At 38.5% G+C, this 19,108-nt stretch overlaps 1 pseudogene; it reads left to right on the top strand.

Annotated features, from left to right (window-relative positions):
• The first annotated feature begins 554 nt into the window (after nt 1-554).
• The window catches only part of LOC129399909 (uncharacterized), a 66,059-nt pseudogene continuing 47,505 nt past the window's right edge, over nt 555-19,108 (top strand).

Genomic DNA, 19,108 nt, shown 5'->3' with positions numbered 1-19,108 from the left:
GACCTTAGCTCTAGGTTCAATGAGACCTGGAAACAAGATCCTCTGTCTGCCTCCTCCAATCCCTGGCAACTGAGGGAGGGGTCCAACCCAGATGCCCCACCCTACCCAAGATAAATACCTCACTGGCCGACCTCCACTACATCCACTACCCAGACACCGCCACCCTCCAGGTTGCTCTCTGGACTGACTGGCCGCAAAGCGGCCGAGCGACACACCATAAAACACTTAATACCTATTATTCCCATACCATATTTGATAGGGTTCACATTTAGTGTGAACCATGGTAACACCTCTAAGGGTGATTGGAGGCCTCCCTAAAAGCCTCCGTCCCTCTCGGAGAGCCCGGCAAGCTACCAAGATTATTGAACCTGCACAGCAGAGCCTAGCAAGCTACCCGTCGCATATTCCATATGCCAACAACAGTAACAACAACTGGCCTCATTCACCTGTCACCTAAAGAGCCCCCAATAAGGCAGCATTAAGAAAGATGAGCAAAGAGAGGCTGAAAAAAATCTTGGGGATGAAGTAGACTGCCAAAACGAAGAAAGACTAAGATGATTGTCTGTACTTTCAATGCACGGCCACTGGCATCAGAAGCATCCATCGAGGACCTGATGGTGCAAGCACAGAAGATCAAGTACGACATCATTGGTCTGACTGAAATGAGGAGACATCAATCACATCACACCATTTTTGATACTGGAGAAGAATTATTCCTCGGAACGTGTGACAACAGAGGCGTTGGTGGCGTTGGTGTCCTTGTCAACACGAACTTGGCCATGAGCATCGATTCATTTGAAGGCCTAACAACCCGATTTGGATGATTACGCTTGAATAGATGTGGCTCACTGCCTGCAGTTTCTATCTTCCTCTTCATTAATAATAATAATAATAATAATAATAATAATAATAAAATATAGTTGTTAAAAAGAATCCATGCCAGTGGTGCTTAGGGCCAGCAGCATAACACACAGCAGTGTTCAGAGACCCAGTGTTCCTGGGGTCAAACTCAGGGCCTTGAACATGCTAGGCATGTGATCTACATTTTGGCTAGTTTCCCAGCTTCTAAACTACCATCTACAAACAATTAGATGAATAAGCAATATGTTCGAGGATATTAATATATTTTGATTGTCATTAAATTTATCCAGTAATTATAAAAATAATCTAAAACATATAACTACTAATTCAGACTATGTTTTGCACATGAGAAAATTCACGTTATGATATCTTGGAGTACTTACAAATTTTGATGATTTATATAAGGCACAAAACAAAATTGCATGAACTCCTAAGAGCTCTGATGTTGTCACATTCTCTGATGTTGATAGAGTTAAACTAGAAATATAAAAATTTCAAATAGAAACTTTAAAAATATAAAGTCATTGTCAAGAAAACATTGTAAAATGCAACTAGTATTAATTATCATAATGCTGCATGCTTATTGGTCATTTTAATTTTTGTTATTGACTAAACTGAAAGTACAAGTACTTACATACACAGATATGTAAGCCTTTCCACATAACGAAGATAGCTGAATAGAGAACAAAACCTAACTTGTTTTTATTTAGAAAGCTATAACAAAAATTAAACAGAACAGACTATTTTTTTGCTTTTTGAATCACACCCAGAGATGCACAGGGGTCACTCCTGGCTCTGCACTCAGGAATTACCCCTGGCGGTGCTCAGGGGACCATATGTGATGCTGGAAATCGAACCCGGGTCGGCCACATGCAAGGCAAATGCCCTACCCGCTGTGCTATTGCTCCAGCCCAGAACAGATATTTTAAGAGAAAGATCCATACTAAAAAATTTATAGTATACAATGGAAATAATGCAAGACTTCACTAGAGTAATATATTATTCTTGATTTAAAAGTACAATTTTATAAAGCTATCAATTATCACCAGGTAATTATAATTATATTTATAATTTATAAATATTTATCATTTCCAAATCATATACTATAGTACATATAATTATAATTAAAATTTTGTATATATGAAATTATAAACTTCTGTAATAAATGCTACATATATGAGTATACTGAGTGAAAATCATTATGTCTTCAATTTATATTCTATATGTTATTGGATTTCTTTAGAAGAAGGCCAAGGGAGGAAGGCAATGAAAGAAATAAGTAGAACTGGATACAGTGGAAGGTCATACCACACTAAGAAGTCATTGTTGAGCAGAGGACAATGGGACAAAGTAAGAATCAGACAGCAGTGGGAGCTAATAGCTTGGGTTTCCTTCTATATCTCCCTGGTTCAGCTGTTCTCTTCTTTTGTGTCCTCCCTTTATGTCTTGCTTTATTTTGCACTTTATATATGTTTTACTCACATTAGAGAATACTGATTATGTGATCTACCAATTTCAATCCAGGGTTTGGGTTAGTATTGATGCCCCGAGCCTTGCAGAGTCTCAGAGTGACCACTTGTCTCTCTTGGGACCTAAGTTTTGAAATTATTGAAAGGTGGATGGTTGACTGTCTAGCTCCATAGAAATACTTCAGAACTCAATTCCAGTTTATCTTTTTAGAGAAGTATATGCTGCCAAGACATTGATAGATTTTCAGAGAGGTCCCTACCTCCACACTTAAAATTTACTATTTTCTAGATCTCTTAAACATAGCAGGACCTAGAGAGATAGTACAGGGTTTCAGACACTTCTCTTGCATGCACCTGTCTCTTTCCTGTCCCTGGCACTGCATATGGATCCTAAGCAAGCTCAGGAGTGGTCCCTGAACAAGAGCCTAGAGTAGTCCCTGAGAACAGTTGGATATAGCCTGAACTAACTGCCCTCCCCCCCCCCAAACAATAGCTAAAGTGCTTTTTCTCATATCAACTTGACAGACTTCTATGAAACTCTCATATTGTCTCACCACTTTTATTTTCGCATACCTTTCCGTAGGCTAATCTTGGTTGTCATCACATCAGTTTTCTTAAACCAGAATTCCTCAATTATGTTCTGTTGACCCTCTTGTCCGGAACCCAGCCACAGCCATGCTCAAGGCCCCTCTCCAGATGTTAGGACGAGCCTTATGCATGAGGGAACCACCAGAGGAACCCAGGTTTGTGGAACTTGGATCTAAGATCTCCAAGCCTGCTTGGATCGGGACGGGGCCTTTTCCACCCAGATCCCCCCTTTTCCAGTAGCTAGGTGATCACACCCACAAACTGCCCCCAAGGACGTGTAATCCCATTAATGGCCAAGATCCAGAGACTATAAAATCAAACTCCTGGAAGCACATGGCTGCTTTGTGGTTGCTTTACGAAATATCTTATAGCATAGTTCTCCCTCTCGGAGAACCTGGCAAGCTACTGAGAGTTTCCTGCGTGCATGGGAGAGCCTGGCAAGCTCCCCATAGCATACTCATATGCCAAAACCAGTAACAATGATGGGTTTCATTCCCCTGACCCTGAAAGAGCCTCCAATGCAGCACCATTGGGAAGTATGAGTAAAGAGAGGCTTTTAAAATCTCAGGGCTAGACAAATGGAGACGCTACTGAGACTGCTCGAGAAAATCAATGATTAACAGGATGATGATGATGATGATGATGATGATGATGATGAAATTATAACAGAATTTGATTTATAAGATGGTAAACTAACATAATATTAAAATAAGCCCTGGTATAAAAAAAGCATTTGATAAGAATGGGAATTCAAATGAGTAGAAAGAGTAGAAAATTTAAAAACTAAAGTTGATCATTAATTGATCACACAAAATTATCTTTCAGAAAATGCCTCTATTCACAATAATAATAACAACAACAACAAGAACAACAACAACAACAATAATAATAATAATAAAGCATCAGGGAACAAATATTAAAAATCTAAGACCTATTTTAATAAAAATGATAAAAAGTAAATTAGATATAGTCCAAAATTCTATTCAATTTAAAATAGCAAAGCCAAATTTACAAGGTGTTTGTCCTCTGCCACATTAAATTTAATATCTTTGTGTAAATTATATGTGTTGTGTTATGTAGAATAACATTGGTTTGTCCTTTTTCGCCTTTCCACAGGGAGCTTAGGTTTACTGGGTTACTCCCATTAAAGTGCTCCCATTTCTCTGTGTTTATTTGTAATCTCTTTTTTGTGCTCCGTTGACCTGTAAATATTGTTTTACTTTTATCCTTAAGTCCTTTGCATAGTTAATTCAGAGCAATGTCTTTTTAGTATGGACATGCTATACCTCTTGGACATATGTTCTCCCCACTTAACCCTCAGTTACCCTTACTTCCTAGTACCCCAAAAGCAGGGTACAGATGAGGGACTGGATGGACCCAGGGCAAGTGGTGAGCTACCCTGGCATCGAAATGGGCCTGGCCAAAGTGCCATAATGCTTAACTGTAAGTCAAGAGCATGGTCATGGACAAATCCTGTCATGATCCAAAAAGTAATAATTAGATTTAGACCCTGATAGGGTTAGGAATGATTAATCCGGCCTGAGCACTATAGTCTGAGTCTGTGGTTAGATGCCTCCAGGAGAGCCACCCTACAAGCTCAATGTATCTCTTACTGTGTCCATACAAAATAACGAATATTGAGAAGTAGAATTAAGATGTTAATTAAGATGTTAAGCTATTGGACTCAGGAGAGTAGAAATACCCCTTAGTGGTATTTGCCCTTGAACTGAAGAAGGTCTTTTGATATGTTGATTTTGCTACTGGACAGGGTGTGGTGTCTACCCCCAATACAGAGAGTTGGAGAGGAGAGGGAGACACCGGGGAAGCAAGATGGAGTACAGGGAGACTAGCAAGGGGGACAGTGGGAGAAGAATATGGGGAAAGAATGCAGGAGCAGGCGGGTGGAGAGATGAGAGACAAGGCAGCAAGAGGGAGCTCAGAGAGATGAGCAGGAGACACAGGAGGAGATGGGAAAGAGGAATAGTTTGGGACTAGAATGAGGGGCTTAGGGAGGATGGAATAAACAGCAGCTGATCATCAAACAGCCTGGCCCTCGTTTCCTCCTTCATCTGCCCATAGCTTAGGGCCATCCCGGGTTGGGGAGTGGCCCGAGTCCACCAAACCAGGTCAGCAAGAGATTACACAGTGTTATTCGACCTTTAATGACCAAATAAGAAAAAAGGAAACTATTTGCAATATTTAATTTTGAATGATTAATTTCATAATAACCTTGCATAAACTTTTATAAACTTAATTATGCAAATATATTAATTCTTCAAAAAGATATCTATAATGAGATGACAGGCAGGACTCCGTAGAAAATTGATATGCCATGAGTTGCAACTGAGTCCTCAATCTAATTGGGACAGCCCTTCCTAATTTCCAAGATTTATTCAAGGGGCCTAGGCAGTGAATCCTCCCATCAGCCAAGCATTGGGAAATCCACAATGAAAAAAGTAGTTGTAAGTCTTCAGGCACTGGCATTCTCACCCCTTGAGTAGGAAGAGCTCTACATCCTATATAATATTTATATACTTAAATAATATATAATTATAGAGAAGTGTTGCAACTCCCCGTCACCCCCAACATAACTCTGCAAAGTGATGGGACTCTTCCCCCAATAAAATGAGTGTAAAAAGCCTAAGGTTTATGTAGATGGTTAGAAGTTAGGCTATGATATAACAAACTACAAATCTCCACTGAGCAAGCTGAACCAAATTGTTTCCTTCTACTGTAATGTCCATTGTACATCCAGATACTTTTCGAGGCAGTTGTTCTTCCACTATTGGCTCACTTCTCTGGAGACTGGAGTAAGTACTTACACACGTGTATTGGAATTCTTACTCTCTCTGCTGGAAGTAATATACTATTCAAGCTTACCTTTCAGTACGTTTTTATTAACATCAGTTAATGGTAATAAAGAATCCTGGCACTGTAATTCTCACTATATATTTGCAAGCCATTTTCTTATTGCTAGTAGATGGTCTATAAGAGAGTGAAGCAGAGATAGTCTTTCAGAAAAAAGAAATGAAGTTTGATGTGTCTGTGTCTCTCATGCAAAAAAATGGCTTGCAAATATATGGTGAGAATTACAGTGCCAGAATTGTTAATTTCTTCATGGAGGGTACCTGGCCAAACAGCAAATGTGAACTGAGCAGGAAATAAATTTCATCTCTTTGAAACTATTGTACTTATTATTGTAACTTACTAGATTGAAACTACTAGAGTTATCTGTTATAGATAATTGTATTGTTCTTTTTAGCTCAAATATTCAACATTTAGGAGTCAGAAAAAAAAACAAAGTGGGCAGGGTACTTGCCCTGCTTTCAGCTGACCTGGGTTCCATCCTCAGCACCCCATATTCCTGAGTGCAGAGCCAGTGTGAGCTTTAAACACCACTGGGTGTGGCCCCAAAACAAAGAAAATGGTTCTGTTCAGATGTTAATATGGATTACTTTGTAACTAGGGAAAATTTTCTTTTAATCTAGAAATGACATAGAGAAAAAAATCTATGACTGTCTAATAGCAGTTCCCTGAACATTAATATCATACCCTTTGTGAATTTGTATGCATAGAATCAGGTTTACTTTTGCCTTCTAGATATGTTAAAAACTTCTGGAATTTATGCTTCCATAACAACAGCAATTAATTCACTAGCAGGGAGTAAATGCTCAGTATTTACTGTTGGAGAGCTAATTTATTGAATGGAAGGATAAACTAATAAAAGCAATAAGAATAGCCAAAACTCCCAATCATGCTTTGTGTTTTAAGAAAATTTCTGTTGCTTTCCAGTGCTTTTAGGAAAATTATGCTTTTTTTTTAACGTGAACTTTAAAATTTTTCATGACTTTTTTTTAAAATCTTACTTTCAGTGGGTATACCTAAGGATAATGATACTCAATAATCACTTGGGGTGGTCCTCCCCACTATAAATGTGTGCCAAAGGACTATAAATGTGTGCCAAAGATGGAATTTGGGTAGGCCACATGCAAGGGAAGCACCTTAACCCCTGTAATATCTCTCTGTCCTTAAAATAACACCTACTTTCCTAGAGCCATAATTCATCATTAACATACAGGCAATTTGCAAGGTAGCTCTCCTATAAATTACAATTTCTTGACCAATCATTGTGTCTATTCCTACACTTCTAAGCTTGTATCCAGGTTGTACCCTGTACCTGAAATGCTGCTTTTCTCCTTACGGTCATTTTTTGGTATCTAAATAAATATATTCTCTAAAAAGACAACAACCTTTTTCTGTCCCTCTGTTTTCTTTTTTTTTTAATTTTTTTTTATTTTTTAATTTTTTATTTTTTTATTAGTTTATTTTTAATCAGAGAGTCATCGTGAGGATACAGTTACAGATCCATACATCTTTGTGCTCATGTTTCCCCCATATAAAGTTCGATAACACATCCCTTCACCAGTGCCCATTCTCTACCACCAGTAAACCCAACATCCCTCCCCCCCTCCCCAGTCCTGTCTCACCCCACCCCACCCTGCCACTATGTCCCTCTGTTTTCACAAGTCCTTATCCAAAGTTCTATTACAAAGTTACAGCACTGGTTGACCAGATTGCTAAGAACTGTTCTTGCTTGCACATTTGTCTTATGCATCAGTTAGAACCTCAGAGCTCCCTCTTTGTCTTTAAATTGCACTTAATTATCTGTAACTCAGGATTCGCTATCGTTGCCTCTCACACTACCCCACACCCAACATATTTCAACCTATGTATATGAAATCATTTCCTTGGCTCAACTGAAGAAACATTCTTCTTTCTAGCCTCAGCTTCTACATCTCCTTACCTTGGATTAGGATGCAATACTTATCTCTCTAGGAGACTCAGGGGAGAAGGATCAATCAAGCTAAGGTTTGCCACTTTATAATGAATCTGGAAAGTCTTGCTAACTTGGGCTCTTGGTTGCTTTTGACAGGGGTGAGCCGATTTTTGCACTATAGAAGGCAACAGTTGGAATAATGTCCATGTAGGGATAATAAAATTATTTGAAAATGTAATTGGAAGCCATAGTTTTGCTATAACCATTCATTGAAACAAATTACTCAGATAAACAAATTTATATACATCTACACACATACACACACACACATATATATATATACATTTATATAGAGAGAGAAAGAGAGAGGATGAGAGAGAGAGATGTTATGTTCAAGAAAGAAAATAAGCTTCTCCAGAGCAGGAAAATCAGAGTAGAGAGAGAAATGTTTAAGAGAGAAAGGGGTTTGAAAACAAAAGCAAGCCAAAAATTAAAAATTCTTTCAAAACACCAGTATTTATCTTAAGTGATGTAATTGTGATCAAGATATTGAAATAGCTTTTAAAGACACCTTACAGACCGAGATGACTTGAAAGTTTAAATTTATGAATACAACAATTTTTCTTTAATCAAGAAGGATTTTGATAGACTCAGTAAAAACATTTATTTCAAGATGAAATAATTTTTAGTGAAAATGTTGTAACATAATCTTTTATGAAGACTATCAAATGACTAGTACAGTGAAAATACAGACATAAAATCATGTATCATTTAACTAAAACTTTTAATTAAATTTGATATTAAATACTATATATTAAGAATTATTAAGTCATTATAACTTTCATATGTGTATCACCCTCAAAATATAGGAGTTACAAAACACACATACGGAGCATATATTTCTTTTTTATTTATTTATTTATTTATTTATTAGTAAATCACCATGAGGGTACAGTAACAGATTTACACATTTCCATACTTGTGTTCCCCTCATACAATGTTCAAGCACCCCTCCCTCTACCAGTGTCCATTCTCCACCACCAGTGAACCCAGTATACCTCCCACCTCCCAATCCTATCCCTTCCTCCCCCCACCCTCTCCCCAACTCTGTGGCAGGGCTATCCCTTTTGTTCTCTCTCTCTCTTTTGGGTGTTGTGGTTCACAATAGGGGTATTGAGACGCCATCCTGTTCAATCTATAGTCTACTTTCAGCATGCATCTCTCCTCCCGAGTGTCGGAGCACAAATTTCTTTATAAAATATTGTTACAGTATATTATATTATGATGTCCAATCATTTTACATACAGTTCAAAAGATCCTTAACACTAGAAATCCAGACATTAGAAGTCTGCATCGTATACTGCTAACAGTGTCATAGGTTGCATGTGACGCTTGCAAATGATATAATTTTATATTGTTATATTCAAGTCACTCCTTTTAAATTAGTACAGTGTCCTTAATATACTTTTCCCAGTTATCTCTTTAAAGAAAGAATAGAACATGCTATTTAAAAGTTTTTTTTACTTTATTTGGGAGATTGACTTAGTCCTGGGTCTGTAACCAGTGATCAATCACTCCTGGAGGGTTCAGAGATCATACGGGGTGTCAGGGATCAAACCAAGGCTGGTTATGTTCAAGGAAAGCATCCTATGGCCTATACTATTGGGCCCCAACAATAGAACAATTTAAATTAAGCATGCTTATGCTCCAGACATATTTTTATTGGTCTTTGTATATAATCAGATCAATACATCTGTCAATTAAAATGTTTATTTTATAATTTCACTCACCATGGTGGTAGATTTTTATGCAGATGCATGGTCAAGATATATGCAATCATGAAAATAAGAGTTTTTAAGTACTTGTATTCACTTGGTTCAAATAATATTTTGTGTTTACAATTATAAAATGTCTACAATGTATCCAATATTATCCTTAAATTTCAAATTTTACAATTGCTGAGTAGTTAGTCAGAGGATAATTGGAATGTATATAAAACTGAAAAAGGTTGAAGAGTAAATTATTAACTTGACACATTATATAAAATTTTAGGCATCTTTGTATACTAAAAAATTCAGCACATTCAATCATCCTTCACTTTAAAATATTTCTAGGATATAATGCATTCTATAATCCTTTGGCCAATTTAAAACAGATAGTAACTATTGTGTTTCTATTTTACATTTATTTGCAAAAATCTGTGGCGTTCTTCATGTATGGACTGAATTTCTATTTTATCTCATTCTATATACAATTACTGATGCTTCGTTTTTTTCCACTTTATCAAGAGGAAAAAATGACATCAATGTCAATATCCTATGAAATATCCAGAGAACTGGCAAACTAGACAGTCATGGCACAAGTTCAATAAATTATCTGAGGAGAATCACTAACTATGTGTAATTATTTTAATACCTATTATTAGGCCATATCATTTTCTGGCATGCGGTTCCACTTTTACATTGTTTCCTTGTTTCCAGCCCAAGGACATATTTTAGTGTTATAATTTGTTCTTCCTAATGTGACTATTATTTGTATTTTAGGAGTGATTTGTAGATTTCTTGACAAGGGACAGGAGTTTCTTCATATTATAAATCAATTACAGAAAATTGGAACCAAATCACCATTGTTCCTCATTGTTATGCTGACAATTTAGAGAATTCACAGCTTGTGAGCTTCACTAACTTAAATTTTTAGTTCCCTCCCTTTCTCTACTTTTCTTTAAAATTCCGGTTCCCATGTTCTTCTTGCAGGGGTTTCTCTTCCAAATGGCTTGTCCTGTGTATCCATCACCAATGACCTGTTCTATCTATATCTAAATGATAGTGAAGTGTTCTAATTTCTGGTCTAAAACAGCCCCCCAGGGGCTGAGCAAACAGAATATACATTACTCACCCTAACTTATCTCTATAATTTTATAAATCTCTATAAAAAGAAAACTTCAAGTATCCTTTTTCATGTGGGAAAATCAGGGCCAGAAGCAACAATGATTTGCTTCTGAGATTCCAGAACTCTCGAGTCGTAAGTACAGGACCAGCCAGGATCTAAGCGAAGGTCTCTCATCCCAATCTATGCACTTTATCTTCACAATGTCAGAGGGGACAGTGCATAAGTAGCTAGAAAAGTGAGAGCAAGGCATTGCAATCAAAAGCATCTTCCTTGGTGAGTTATTGCAGCCATATATTCACATCTGGAGAAGATGATATTTGCTCCTTGTGTACTCAACGTAAGGCAGGGTGATGCAAAGACTATTCTACCACCTTTATTTTTCCTCTCTCATATAGAGCACCGAGTGCAGTTTTGGTCCTTGAGAACTGTAACAGCTTAAGGCTGTCAGCACCAACAGAAGGCTTTCTTGTAAAGGATGAGTATTATGTCTTTTTCATAAGAATTAAAGATCTAATCTGACCAGCGCTCCAACGATGCTGATCAGGGAGAGATGCTGCTTCAAAAATGGAAGACACAAGATTAGCTTTTATGGGTGAGATATTCTAATTATTCAGTGGGGATTCGTTTCAGGTTACAGGACTTTTATTGGAAACCATTTAATTTTCAGTACCTGTCATTTGCAGTGGACAGTGATGAGGCACATATAAGAATTACTGAAGCACAAGGCCAGGCCCTCTCTAATTTGCATACACCCATATAATATAATTTTTATCTTCTTTTCACATAGGAAGGCAGGGAAATTACAGATATCATCCACAGACTGCTGCATAGCATATTGGTCGTAGCAAACTGCTAATAATAATAATGCAGAAAATTCAATTTTAAGAACTAGCTCTATTTATCCACACAAGAAGAACTTTCTCAAATGCCAACTAAAGGAAATGAAGGGGAGAATGTGCATTTTCCTGCTCTACTGTTTCTTTACTGTTCAGCCAGTGAAAAAGTAAACCCAATGCATAATTTTCCATAACCATTTGATCATTCTAATAATGAAGATTAAACAGAAAGCACAGGAATGAGTAAGAGAAAAAACTATAAGCAAATAAGGGAGAGTTGAAATCGGTGTCATTGCACTAAAGTATGCTACTGATTGATCTTAGGTCTGTTAAAGTGGTTTATGAAGCTATTTAGTCTAGTCTGTGCAGCAGAGTTGTACCACCAAAGCCAGACAGAAAAATCCTCGCAGACCGAGCACTTACGCCCCTGCTCACTCATATTCTAAAAGAAACTGGTTGTCACCATTCAAATGAGGCTTCCCGGAGACACCTTGTCTTCATAAAATATCACCTTGTCAATAAATTTGCATTTCATATGTTGCAGAATTATTCTAGTATGTGTCTTTCAGGATCTTCTTAAGGCAATGCCTTTCCAACTGTTGAAGATTTGGACAGCTTTGCCCTAAAGGCTTCTCAGACTCCCACTACAGAATTCCCAGAAGTTCCCAGGATCCTCCCAAGAGCATCACTGAGCCCAGGATGAGAAAGGATAAAAGTTTTATGGTTTTAGTAAGGTGAGCTTTAATAAGTTGGGCTGGAAGTGATAGCGATAGTGCAGTGGGTAGGGAGTTTGCCTTGCACTCGGCCAACCTGGGTTCGAATCCTTCGCCCCTCTCAGAGACCCCGGCAAGCTACCCAGAGTATCTCGCCCACACAGCAGAGCCTGTGGCATATTCGATATGCCAAAAACAGTAACAACAAGTCTCACAATGGAGACATTTGTGGTGCCCACTCGAGCTAATCGTTGAGCAACGGGATGACAGTGAGCAAAGAAGTTATTTTCATTTTAGAGAAAAGTGTGGCAAGTGGCCATAGGAGGTACTTGGTAAATAATTAATGATGGATTCATGACTCAAAGATACTTCAAAAACAGTGGGGAGTCAAATACTTAATTGCTGGTGAAGAACTCTGAATCCAGATGGTAGAGCGAACAGGTAAACATGCAGGATATGATATCTTGCAAATGATGGACCACTGCCGTCCTTTCTTCCCATGGGGGCTAATGCCCTGGCCATTGATTCAAAATTACTAACTTAGGGGGCTGGCTATAGTACAGCAGGTATGGCATTTGCTTTCTGCAAATTCCCTGGCATCCCATAAATTCTCCCTGAGCACTGCCAGGAGTAATTCCTGAGTGCCAAGCCAAGAGAAAACCATAAGCACTGCAAAATGTGATCCAAATATTTTCTTTAAATAGTAATTGAGTAGCTGATCATTAGATCTGACTCGTTCTACAGATACTAAGATCCACTGAGCCTCAGCTATGACAGAGCTTTCAGGTACACATAAGGATTCAGGGCATGACAAATGAAGGGGAGAAAAGTCAACAAACCACTATCAGCAGTCAGAGAAACAATGCCTTTCTTAGCATTTTTGTTCGTTTGTTTTTTGTGTATTAGGCCATTCCTGGCATGCTTAGGGCTTACTCCTAACTCATTGCTCAGGAATCACACCTTCAGGGGATAATCCGCTGTGCCAGGAACTTAACCTAGGTCAGCCACATGCAAGGCAAGCTTCCTCCATTATGCTTCCGACCCCATGGATTCATTTTGCACATTAACTGGAGGTCCCAAAGCTGTTCTGAAAGTTTCTCTGCTGCCTGCTGTAGGTTAAGGCTGTTACAAACACACTGGGCCACTGTTGAGTAAGGGGCACACCCACTGCCACAGCAGCCTCCTAACCAGGAGGCAGAATCCCAGGCAGCCTCCCAGCTCTGGGGCCCCCCAATATCCCACCTGAGACATGGGAAAATTGATGTGAGGCCAGTGTAGCGTCGAAAAAGTTCCCATCCACACTTTGATCACAAGCAGCGTGGGACTGAAAGTTTTTGAACAACAAACCATTTGAGAGTGTGTAACGTGCTTGTGAAAATATTCAAGGCATAATTAGATAAATAACAGATCCAGTGTCTATTTTTACTTTGCCTTGATGAGAAGCTTTGCAGGAGAGACTGCTGGTAGTTAATTCTCCTCAACAACAATCTGTGTAATCACAAACCCCAATTAGCCGTGCCTGTTCTATGCTATACAAACTATTTCCTTAGCGCCTCACATCACTACTTTGTAATTAGCTTTCATCTACACGAGCTTTGACTAAAAAAATATAAAAGAGTGTAAGTGATTGTACTGCCACTCAGTATTCTGAGAAATAATCGCCTGCGATTTCAATCAGATTAATTTTATCACCCGTATTAAGGAAAATTACCTCCCTCTTCACTCTCTACAGCTGAGGGCTATTTCATTTCCTGAGATGTTCATAAAAGCATAATATAAAGCAATCTGTAATTGTAAATATCCTTCCCTAATAACTTTGAGATATTTCCTTAATACATCTTTACATTTGGAGTTTCCGTTCCATAAAATACAGTAACAAGTGCTCTATTATGTTTTAAGTGTGAGCTCTAAGCCGGACAACGCAGTGCTGTCCTTCCTGTTTTTACATAGGGTTATATTTAACTTGCAGATAATGGGAACAAGGTTTAAAAGTGATGGAGCGGAATAATGGCGTTACAGCAATAATATATCTTGCCTTTGTGAGGAATAGAACTTTACAGCCCTATTTCAGGTCAGCTCACACTGATGTCGTTTTTCACAGCCTGACAACTCTCACCTTCACCCAAACTCCAAATGTGTTTAAAATACCCGGGCCTCTTGTTCCTGGCATCCTTTCTGAAGAAGCCCTTTAAAAAGGACCCCCCCCCAAAAAAAAGAAAGAAAAGAAAAATGTAAGAAAGAAAAGATAAAAGATAAAAAGGAAGATTGAAAAAAAGTAAGGGAAGAAAAAAAAGACTATATTTACAGGCTGCTGTAATCTTTTGCTGTCTAGATTCCCAGTCATGGCAATCCAGAGAACTTAGTCATTCAACTTAGAATGAGTGATACAAGAAAGGTCTCAGTGCTGGGCTGTCGGGAAGATGGGAATTTCCTTTTGCAAGAGGGTATACCTCCAACTTTGTCTCTAGCCATCTGGGAGTGGACTGTGGTGGTGGCAACTCTGAACTCTGCACCCCACTGCCTGCCTAACAAGATTTTTACCAGGATTAGGTCATTAGGGTGATTATTGGAAGGTAGGTGTTTAAGGCACACATGATTTTGAACTCAAAAGTATGCCAAAGTTCCAGATCAGGAGACCAATGGGCGGCGACTTGAAATACTGTTGATGGCTACAAAATATAATTTGTATCCTGAACTATCAATCTATGGTTTTATGCATAAAAAGCCTATTGGCATCTAAGACCCAGTGTGCATATACAACTTGCACAACTCTCTCTCTGTTCTGGTGGGCATGAGTCATTTATATTTGATAAAGACTACAGTGGGTGGGCTTGGAAGGAAGGAAAGCTACACCCTTCTGTGAAATGGACCTTGAATTTTTCTCATATAGTCAAGCCCTGTAGAGAAATAAAGTGTTTAGATGGCTTTAATCTGCACCCCTGCTGCAAGCACAGTCATTTTTGCCAGCTCAACTCAGAAGTATTCTCCTTTGCTTAACATTCTTCCTGCCTGTCTCCTAGCAGTTTTCAACTGCCTTTCTCTGCAAAATAATGTAATGCAGACCAAAATATTGAAGTGAGAAATGAAAAGATGAAAGATGATAAAGTAAAATCATATGTTCTCTTCTTGGACTTGCAATACTAAGACAGGGCAGGAGAGAGGGAGAGATGCATGGTTTTCTGTGGGAAAGAATGTTCAAGAAGAAAAGTTTTCAGATTAGAAGAACAAGTGGGCATAGCCAGAGGCAAAGATAGAGAAAATATAATTGAATGTTCTACAGTATAGTGGTGGATGGAAACTCTGTATCACTCTCATCCCCTTGCTCATCGATTTGCTTGAGCGGGTACCAGTAACATCTCCATTGTGAGACTTGTTATTGTTTCTGGCATATCGAATACAAGCTACCGAGAGTATCTCACCCGCACAGCAGAGCCTGGCAAGATGGAAACTCTAAAGTTACAGATATAGATGCTGATTTCAAAATCTTTACACCTGAAACATATATCATGCTGTAAATGCATACTACCTCAATGAAATCAGAAGGGCATCTATTGTCGATATTGTTACTTTTGTTTGACAGTATTCTGAATCCTGATTGATGACATTAGTGATGTATGAGTGTGTCAAGTGAGGTTTGCAATGTCCAGGGGCTTCTCTCTTTCTCAGAGCACAGACCTTCCAGTGAGCAGGGAAACAAAACTGAGACCTCACAAACTAATTATCCTCCTTCATTTTCTTTCCCCTGCCTACTGCATCGTTTGAAGAAAGGGGTTTTTAACACATGTACTTGCCTTGTCTATTGCAGCGCTTCCATCAAGACAAAAGACCCTTTAGTGCACAAGAGTGTCATCTGTAATTATGAAGAAGACTCAAGCCTGAGCCTTGCACAAGAAATTCAAAGGCCTTGCAGACACTGCTGTAGGGTTGCCTTTATGCAGATTCATTTGAAAATATCAGTGCATGACATTTTTTTTCATATAGCATAAAATCTTAGTCCTGCTCAGGATATCCAAAGATAAAATTTCTACATTAACACATTAGCTCTGGATGCCAGTATTACAAATGTTTAATGTGCTGTTTAAAGAAGCCACAACCTAGAGACAAAGCAGGGTATTGTGTGGGGAATGATAATCTCTGACAATATAAGCATGTGTCTCCAAAAGAAGGTGTCTGTTTTGAAGATCACTCATCTGATATTGTAATATGAACAGTCCCCTAGAAGTTGGAGCTTTTGCTATTTTATTGGCAAGTTTTTGTGAAGTTCACTCTGCATTGGGAAGGGTGAAAGAATAATCTAGCAAGCACAGAGATTATGGTGATTGGGATATATTCACACTTGTCAGGTAAAGGAGTTAGGCTTGGACTGATCAAGGAAAAAATTCGCACTTCACAGGACCACCCAAAACTCTCTTCTAGTAGGGGGTGTTCACTCAGGAAGAACTCAACTGCTCTTTTCCTTTATCAAATTAAAATATTTTAGCATATTTTTCTTTCAAGGTATAGGAGAAAAAAAACCTAATACTTTAATATCCTTAGTCTGAATTTTAAAAGTGTGTAAAGGACAGTTTGGTTTAGAACAAGTACTTTCAAATAGAGCTTTGGAAGAGTCATGGCAATTCATTTGATAATTCGTTCATCCAATAGGCCATTATTTTTAGTGAACACTTTAGTGAATGCTATTCTAAAATTTAAGGTTTGTACAATGGCCTCTTTGAACACAATGAGGGAAAAGCATAATATTCAGAAATTTTGTTTTATATTTTTTCTTGGTACTTGGTCACTATTAAAAAGGTATTTACAAATAAATTAGAAGAGATGCAAATGAAAAATTATTAAATCCCATTTCAAGTTTTTGCCTTACATTACAAGAAAACTTCCCTTGAGAGCATAAGCAGAGGGAAACTCAAATAATTCAGCACATTTCAAATTTGCATTTGATAACAATACAGTTAACTGGAAATAAAATATGCTGTATCAAGATGCTAATTTCAGTAATAAATGTTTGTTTTTATCTTTAAGGGATGCTCTTTGCTAGGAAATCCATCTTCCTTATTAGGGGTACACAGATGGTTTGTCTGATTCTGACTCACAAAGCAGCCCCACACCCAAGAATTTCGTGTATTGCACTCATCTTGGTACATCTGCGGAAGCCGACTAAAAAGAGGGAGATTGACTACAATGTCAGGTAGAGCCAGGTGAGGTCATAGGTGAGTTCTCTTCATTGTAGAGTACTGAGGCACTGCTGACATGTAACTGCAGTAGAATGAGAACATTGAAACCAGATTCTCGTAAACTGAAAAGGAATTGACATGGTAAGACCATGAAGCTACTGAGAAATGTATTTCTGCAGGTTTAATGACTTTGTGCAACATTCTCCTTTACAGTCAGGAGATAGCAAAGACAATGCCACAGAATCCCAGTCCACAGAGTCCCAGTTCACCCAGTGGTGCCATGGGGTTCTATAGGGTTGAAGAGCATGCGATTCCTCAAGTAATGGTGTGAAAAAATCAGCCAACATTCTGCCTCTGATGATCAAGGACACAGATCATATGAAACTGCCAGTCTTAAAGTAGAATGCTTCTGTTGTTCAGGGACATATATAGCTGCTCAGGCAACTCCAACAAAATACCAATGAGTGTATGGCTTCCAAACAGAAATGAATTTTCTCTGAGTAGTCTATGATCAAGATACCAATAGGGCTGATGTTGATGAGGGTGCCTTCCTTCATTTGTAAATGACATTTATGATTCTTCACACTAGACCTTACCTAAGTGTACTACAGGATAGAGAGAGAGAGAGAGAGAGAGAGAGAAAAGAAAGAGAGAGAGAGGGAGAGAGAGAGAGGAGAGATGCCATACAAAAAGGACACCAATTGTTTGGATCAGAGCATACCTCTTTCTTAATGATTTCCTCAGAAGTAAACTGTCACTCCATTGCTCATTGATTTGTTCGAGCGGGCACCAGTAACATCTCTCATTGAGAGACTTATTGTTACTGTTTTTGGCATGTCCAATATGCATGGGTAGCTTGCCAGGCTCTGCTGTGCGGGCTCCAAACTCTCGGTAGCTTGCCGGGCTCTCCGAGAGGGGCGGAGGAATCGAACAGGGGTTGGTCACGTGAAAGACGAAAGCCCAACCGCTGTGCTATCGCTCCAGCCCCAGAAGTCAACATACTGAGGATATAGGAATTCAATAGACATATTTGGGCCAGTGACTAGAAGTGAATAATAGGATAAATCTTCAATGCATAACTAGGATATCTTACCAAAATTAATGCCTTAAGTAAAATCATCACAGAATGAATGTCCTAATTATCTCAGATTTCATTGCAAATCAAGATAGAATAGAAATAAGCTTGGGTCAATTTAATATGCAAGTGAGAAACTTAACTAGCTGCCTCTGACATTTGTCAGCATTTTCTATGTACCAAATGTTCAAGAGGTGTAAACTATGTCCTCCAAAAGTTTCCTCTCTCTTATAAGTTTCAAGGGCCACTGCTCCTAGAATAGGCGTGGTTCTCCTCCAACTGGAAATAAAATAGTGTGTCTTTTAGCTTGTTTTCCTTTTTTCCCCAGGTTTTGAAACAAAATGAAAATTTCAGTCTTCTGGGAAAGCCAGTGTGAGCTTGCCCTGCCTCAGCAGTGTGTATTTCCCCCTCCCCCCCCCACACACACCCTGGTGCTTTGCTTAGAACATTGAGCATTAAAGTATTGACTTCTTCCATAGACAGGCATATAATATAATCTCATACATGGGTGAAACTATAGTTTAGTACTCACCTATGAATAGGCAAGAAGCATAGTCTCATTTAAGGGAAGTATGCAGTATAGTCTCAATAATGGGCAAGTACACAGTATAAAACTCAAACATCTTTGTGAATTGATGTAAATTTAATTTAGACAAGTACTTCTAATGACTCATGTCGGCAACACAATTTTCCCCTGCTAAATAGTTTTCTGGGATGACAACTTGGTGG

The sequence above is a fragment of the Sorex araneus genome, chromosome X (genome assembly GCF_027595985.1).
Source record: "Sorex araneus isolate mSorAra2 chromosome X, mSorAra2.pri, whole genome shotgun sequence".
In the NCBI taxonomy this organism is placed as follows: domain Eukaryota; kingdom Metazoa; phylum Chordata; class Mammalia; order Eulipotyphla; family Soricidae; genus Sorex; species Sorex araneus.
This window is presented reverse-complemented; position numbering and strand designations above follow the sequence as displayed.